The 7,725-nt window shown below is 34.3% G+C and overlaps 1 pseudogene; it reads right to left on the bottom strand.

Annotated features, from left to right (window-relative positions):
• Positions 1-6,396: 6,396 nt before the first annotated feature.
• On the bottom strand, positions 6,397-6,894 carry LOC149225576 (U-box domain-containing protein 35 pseudogene; annotated as a pseudogene).
• Positions 6,895-7,725: the final 831 nt, after the last annotated feature.

Raw genomic sequence — 7,725 nt, 5'->3', positions numbered from 1 at the left:
AGGGTCAGAAGATGAGCCAAAGTTTGCAACCATAGGAGATTATTGGGATGAAGACATAGTCGAAAAGATAACAAATCTTTTGCATGAATATCAAGATTTGTTCCCCACTAAGTTCTCATATGTGAAACGCATAGTAGGTGATGTGGCAGTTATGAAGATTCCTCTGAAGCCTTATGTGAAGCCAGTTAAACAAAGGCATTATAGACTGAATCCAAAATACAAATAAAAAGTGAAGAAAGAACTTGAGAAAATGATAGCAGCTGGAATCATTGAACCTGTGGAAGAATCAAAGTGGGTAAGTCCTATGGTAGTACAAGAAAAGAAAACACAAGGTGAAATCAGGATTTGTGTTGATTTAAGGAAGTTAAATGATGCATGTCTACATGATCCATTCCCTACTCCTTTCACTAATGAAGTATTGGACAATGTAGGAGGTTAGGAAGCCTATCCATTTACAGATGGATTTTTGGGATAACATCATATTAGAATTGTAGCAGAAGATTGACATAAGGCCATCTTCGCTATAGAATGAGGATCATATCAATATATAGTGATGCCTTTTGGGTTGAAGAATTCCCCTACCATATTTTCAAGAGTAGTGATCACAACATTCAAAGAGTATATTCACAATTTTCTAGAAGTATACTTCGATGATTGGAGATTGTTTGGGTTATTAAAGAAACATGGTGTGAGCTTAAGGATGATGCTCGACAAATGCAAACAGTATCAAATTTCTCTGAATATCAAGAAGTGTATATTCTTTGTACCTTTTGGTATATTTCTAGGACACATTGTTTTCAAGCAAGGATTGATGGTGGATCCTACAAAGATTTCTATTATTGTGAATTTACCTCCACCAAAGACCGTGAGGTAGCTTCACACCACACTGGGAGATACACGGTATTACAAAATTTTTATCAAAGAATATGTGCAAATCACTACACCGATATATGGTTAAGGAATAATAATAAAAATAATTATTTATTTAATTATTCCTAAGGGATTTAGTCAAACTTGACAAGGAATAATAATTAATTAGTTATTAATTAATTATTCCTAGAGAAAAATAAGATAATTAATCATTTATCTGTTTATTTTTCATAACTGGGTCAACTATGACAAGGAATATTAATTAATAAATGGTTTAATTAATTATTCCTAGAAGATAATTAAATAAATAGTGATTTATTTAATTATTCTTCATGGGTTTAATCATAAATTACTTAACAAATGTGTTTTATAAAGTAATTCCTCACACTGAAAGAAATTTTACTATGGTAAAATTGGCCTCACATGGTGTACTTCGATCCATCTAGTAAATTAGGCTAGATGATCAATTTTTTGGTGATAATAGGAGGTCCACCCCACTCAGCTTCGAATCCATCTGACCATCCCACATCAACCAAAGTATTAGAACCCATCTCATCAAGGCTATCGAAAATGTCAAGGTTAGGCTAAAGAACACTATCACACCTTGAAAAACCCATGCTATGATAGAAAAGAACCACATCCAATACCATGCATGCCAAATCTAGTAAGGAAAATACACATGCAAATGGATACCTGCAATGAGTCATGTTGTAACTACTTGTTCCTCCCTTTCCCTGCTCGATCTTTGCTTCCTCTTGCATTCTCTATCTTTCTTTCTCCAATGCCAAAGTGTTCTAAGAAAACTCTAAGTGTCCAAGAGTGAGACATAGAGAGAGATAATAGAAGATAGCTCCAAAACTGAACTAATCAAGCTTGCCAATTGATCCTTAGAATCCTTTTTATCAATGAGGCCTCTATTTTCTTCATTTTCCTTCATTTTCCTTCAATTTCCTCCTCACATGCAACATGTGACCTTTCACCTTCCTTTTCTCCTAATTTCCATTATTTTCACATATAAATGTGCTAAAAATACCATTTTGCCTTTCCAAAGCCTTAGCCATTGCCTTTGCCAATTTCCTTAGCCATAAACAACCAAATGAACACCCACAGTAGGATGTATTTCCCACCATTCAACTTGGAATATGTGTCCCATCAACTGTGGTCTTATATATTTTTACATGGAATTTTTACCAGGGTTGTTACAAACTAAATATTACACCTCAGAAATATGTTGTTAAAATTGTTCAATTAGATCTAGCAAAAGTCAAAGTCTTGGGAGAGATGAATGTCGTCCTAATTAGACTGTCTTCAAATCCTAAATTTTGTCAAATAATTGATATATTGGTGGCATATATCCCTAAATTTTATGGCCTTATTTTAAGCAGGGACTGGTCTAAGAAACTACATGGCTATTTTTCAACTGATTAGTCAAATCTTTGGCCCTACAATGGAAAACCTAATCAAATTCGTGTTGATAGGGAAAAGCATGTGAAGTACTCTGTGACCAATTTGGATGAGGAAAATGAACCAGTAGTGTTCACAAACAATATCCTGGGAAATTATTCTCTAGAGTATTTATTTGGAAATTTCCCAGCTCTTCATTTCTTGTTGATTTTGTCTTATCTTGGATAGAAATTTTTTCGTAGAAAAATTCATCAATATGTATCAATATTGTAGATAATGTTATACATAAATCTGATGAATTATTTTGGACTCTTTACTTTGATGGATCAAAATCTAATGATGGTGCAGGAGCTGGATGCATCCTAGTAAACCAAGATGGAGAAAAGACTATGCTTTCATGCAGATTGGAGTTTGATTGTACCAACAACATTGCTGAATATGAAGCATTGGTACAAGGCTTGCAGAAGGCCATTAGTCTTGATGTCAAGTATATTAAAGTTTATGGTGATTCAGAGATTGTCATTAAGAAAGTGAGAAATAGTATTCATTGTGTTTCTAATCACCTCAAACATTATCAATCTTTGATCCAATATTTAACAACTCATTTCACTACATTCAATATATCTCTAATTCCAAGATTATAAAATGTTAGTGCTGATCTCCTAGTCAATGTTGCTTCTAAGCTCATTCCTCCTGAAGATTTTAGTCTTGATAGATTTTCGATTGAATTGATTTTTCGCCCCTCCATTCCAAATAACATAACTAATTAGCATGTATTCAATGATGACAATGACATCCTAAGTTTTTTAACTTCCGAAGGGTATTACTCTGATCAAATCATTGATGAAGATGAGCACGATAAGCAGCTAAATAAGTCTTCTAAAGAAAATTCCTTTCCTAAGCCTGTAGTGAAATTGGAAGACTTGTATGATTTGAAAGATAGATTCAAGAAGGTTACCAATTGCAAACTTCAAATTTCTACTTTAAGATTCAAATTGGTTAACCTAGGATCTGATCATAAACCCAAAAACATCAATTTAGGTCTTGGACTAAGCCAAATGAAAGATTTGTTTCATCCAATTGTTGAAAAGATACAAGGATGTATTTTCCTGGAGTTATGATTATCTTAAAACCTCTGACACATCTATCATTCAACATATTATTCCTATGTTTCCAGATGTAAAATCGATTCAAAAAAAGCTTAGGAAGATTATCCCTAATATGGAAGCCCAAATTAAGACTGAGTTAAATAAGCGACTCAAAGCCGAAATCATCTTCTCGGTCAAACATTCCAAGTGGGTTTCAAATCTTATGCCAGTTAGGAAAATGAATGGAGATATTCGAATTTGCATAGATTTTAGGAATTTAAATCAAGCATGTGAAAAGGATAACTTTCCTTTGCCTTTGATGGAACAAATTTTCAATCTCTTACAAGTTCTAAACTGATGTATTTCTTAAATGGGTTTTCAAGTTAGAATCAAATCCTTGTGCATCCCAAAGACAAGGAAGGCAGAGGAGTGAGAGTCATGGCTTTTGATGCTCTGGAAAATTACATGGATTTGGGTTCCTAGGAAAAATACATATCTTTTGAAATCGTCGAAGACAAGGGAGTGGAAGTCAGATATGGGGCTAGTTCTTTTAGTGCCAACGGTATAGAAATTTTCTTAAGCATGGCACTGATTGGTTGGTTCAGAACATATGGTTTCTCTACTTCTCTATTGGAAAAAAGGTCAATATAGGATTACCTGGTTGATAGTAGATGAAATGGGTTCACCATCCATTCATTTGTAACCAACGTTCAGGTCAGGTCATCATAAGTTCGGTCTTCTAACACCAACACAGAACACATGGATGTTTTCCAACTGCTTACCTTGAGCGGTAATGTTTTAAGTCTTAGAACCTTGTCCATTATAGGTGCTTCTGTGAACTTGATTTGCTCTTTTGGTTGGGATTTTCTCGATGCAATTGAAGGTAGTGTTGTCAAATGGTATTATGAACACTCCATGCCACTCTCTAAACTTAGTGTAGCTATTATAATGACTACCATTGTTATTAGTTTGTGCATGGACTGTCTCCCTTTGTATTTGGGGAGATTTCATATACTGTATCCTTTGATTAGAAGAAATCCAATTCCTAAAGAGCCAATTCCTCATAGAGATCCTTTGAATAAAGAACGGTCAATTTCCAAGAAGCCATTTTCTTTTATTATTGTATGTGTAGCAATAATATTGGATATTGTATGAATTGTATTATGAAACATAGTAACAGTAGTTTGGGGAATAAAATGTTTTCGCAAATGGATATCCAGTGCTCTACAAGCCTTGGTTTGGGTTGTATGTGCAGTGATAGTATTGGAGATTGTATGCATTGTATTATGAAGCTTAATAGTAGTAGTTTGGGGAATAAAAGGTTTTAGAAGATGGATATGCAATGCTATACAAGGTTTTGTTTGGGTGAAGTGGGTAGCAAACAGTTACGTGCTTGGTGAGCTTGTGTCAAAATATGATTTTGTCCCAATTATGACCATTTTCTATGAGACAAAGACAAATGCATATCCTGGTGAGAAGTGGACTGACAATGGAATTTTTGTGTACTCTTCTGCATTCTTTCTCAATGCACTCTTAGCTGGAGTTTGGGGCAAGTGGGACTACATAAGCAAGAATAGTTGAAGTATGACAATTTTTTTCTTAAAAATGTTTAGGGCCTGAAACACAAAGCCACATGTCTATTCTGCACTACATTGTATTGTTAGTTTTGTGTGAGTTGCATCTTTTCATTGCATTGTTATAGAGTTCGTTTTTGTGTGAGTTTCATCTTATCACATTTACTTTGGTTTTCATCAGTTTCTTTCAACTCGTATATTTCACAAAATCAATTTCAAAAATACATGTGAATTGCCTTTTTGGAATAAAGGTCTTTCCTATTTATGATGTGTATTTGTTTTCTTTAAATAATTTTTTTATAAATGTGGTATGGTTTACTTTTGAGAACAGGGTATCTAAGCCATGATTGATCAGTGTACCTTAGACAAACATATCATAATTTATTTAATTATTATTACTATTGAGTTGTAAGAAAGACATCTTGAGATTAATCAAAATTTCAATCTGACTAATTTAGGAAAAAATAAAAACCCAACCAAATATTTTAGAAAAAAAAAATAAACAACCCAAGTATTAAAAATATTCTACAAATTCATTATTGAATTTTAACTTTTAAGGGAATTAACCATAGGTAGTGTATTGAAGATTTAATACCTCCCGTTGTAATTCTTGTATTCCTTGAGTTGCTTCATTTATATGAACCTTGATGGTCGGCCACTATGGTATGTTGCAAAGTGCACATGTTGACAACACCATAACCTCCCTCTCCTATCTTGAGTGAATCAAAGAAGAAATTTGTAGCATATTGAATTTCTTCTATTAAGTATCTTCTATATCCTTGATGGGTATCACAAGTTTAACAACCTCCATGCTCACTTCATATTGTGTACAGAATCCTCCTGCACCATTACCTATGTTTTCTCTATATCAACATTTAGAGAAAATCACAACACATGTATTAACTATATACTATATAGCTGAATAGGCTGCAGAATAAAATGGAGATCCTCCACTACTGCTGCTTGTTTTATTTATATCACTTTTTATGTTGGCAAGAGTCAAGCAACCTTCCTCTACATCCATCAATGATAGAAATTCATATTAGTGATGTTAAAGTCTTAGACACACATATATAAGTGTAGATTATAGGGTTATGATATATACATGGGTATGGTACAAAGCTTCTGGTCCTATGATGGCAAAAATGTCTATTTTGGACTAGGTCAATTTGAGTTACAATCTTGTTATTGTAGTGCTTAAATTATTTATGCAAGCACTAGTCCAGGACACTAAGGTTCTGTTTAATTAAATGAGCACATCCTCTAATGGAGATGATTGTCTTGTCAACTTAGATTATAATAGTCACCGATATTTTCTTTTAAATGAAGCCTGGGTGAGAAAAACTAACCTAAAGTATAGGACAGAGAAAGTGATTTGGGGGAATAACATCAATTTCCTCTTTGACATGTCTAGTTTGAGCAACAACGAGGGCTTTGAATCTCATAAGTTCTAGAAAAACTTACTTTTCCAATTCTGGTCTCTCCCAACCCCGGAACTTTGCACATCTTAAATCCAATATTGTCAATTCCAGGGCCTCATTAAGAGGCCAATCTCCAACATTTTTGTCCAGGATCTGTTGAAATGAACCATTCTCAATGGTTGTTTTAATTGCATCTGTTACAACCATGGGTGGTTTTCTTGTCAACAACTGCAAAATGATTGTTCCCATAGCATACAAATCAGACTTGGGGCCAAGGCTACCAGTCCTTTGGTACTCAGGATCAATATAACAAAATGTCTGTAGGAACCGTGCTATCATATACTGGGTTTCGATGGTTTTGGTCTTTACAGGTACAAAGCTGGCAAGACCCACATCACCAATTTTTCTAACGAATTTGTGGTCCAGTAAGATATTCGCAAGTTTCAAGTTATAGTGAACAATCAACTTTGGTTGTGCACTATGAAGAAAAGAAATGCAAATGCCACTTCCTGAATGATTCTGAAGCGCGAAAACCATGGAAGAGGAGAACTATTTCCTTTGTAGATCTCTTCTAGGCTACCATTTCTCATATATTCATATACCAAACACCCATGCTCAGGGCACACTCCAAGAAAAAGTACCATGTGAGGGTAACTAACTCGGCTCAAAATCTCAATTTGAAGAGTTAGTTCATTGGCATGTCACCATTATTGAGCTCGTGAAAATCATCCCTATAGTGTACTATTGAGTACCCACAATTGTATATCTGATATTCAAACTGTATTCAACTCGATTAGAATTTTTAAACTAAGATAGGAAGATAAACTCACTGTGAATTTTGACTCATTTCGCTTCCTCACTTCCCTCCCTACTTCTCCTCTCATCAATCTCACCACCATGTCGTCCACATGTTCTCTCTTCATAGTTTCATTTATTGCCACTCCAATCTTCCACACTTCGGTAAAATATATCTTTTTGGGTAGTTGCAATGTAAAGGAAGGTCGTGATATCATGGGAACACCAGCGCATATTCTCTCCGATGTAGAGTTCCATTTGCTATGAGTTAGAAAACCTACCACTGAAGTATATGAAAGCACTTTCATCTGAGGCGCCCACCTCACAAAGAAACTTATGCCCTTTATTTCCAATTTTTTGTACTGTACAATTTTCTTATGGTTAGAACATAAAAGAATATTATATTTTCCTTGTTTACATTAGGTATTTTCCCTTTTGGTGAAAATTTTATCTCAAATCCAACAAAACTAAACTTAGATTCGTAGTTCCATCTCTGTCAAATGGATCATTGACCATGAAATAAATGCACATGGGTTTCATATTTTCAAAAGTTACTAATGTTTTCCAACTTTC

Source organism: Pinus tabuliformis, chromosome J (assembly GCF_031772625.1).
Source record: "Pinus tabuliformis cultivar Carrire ecotype Pingquan chromosome J, CPIR1, whole genome shotgun sequence".
In the NCBI taxonomy this organism is placed as follows: domain Eukaryota; kingdom Viridiplantae; phylum Streptophyta; class Pinopsida; order Pinales; family Pinaceae; genus Pinus; species Pinus tabuliformis.
This window is presented reverse-complemented; position numbering and strand designations above follow the sequence as displayed.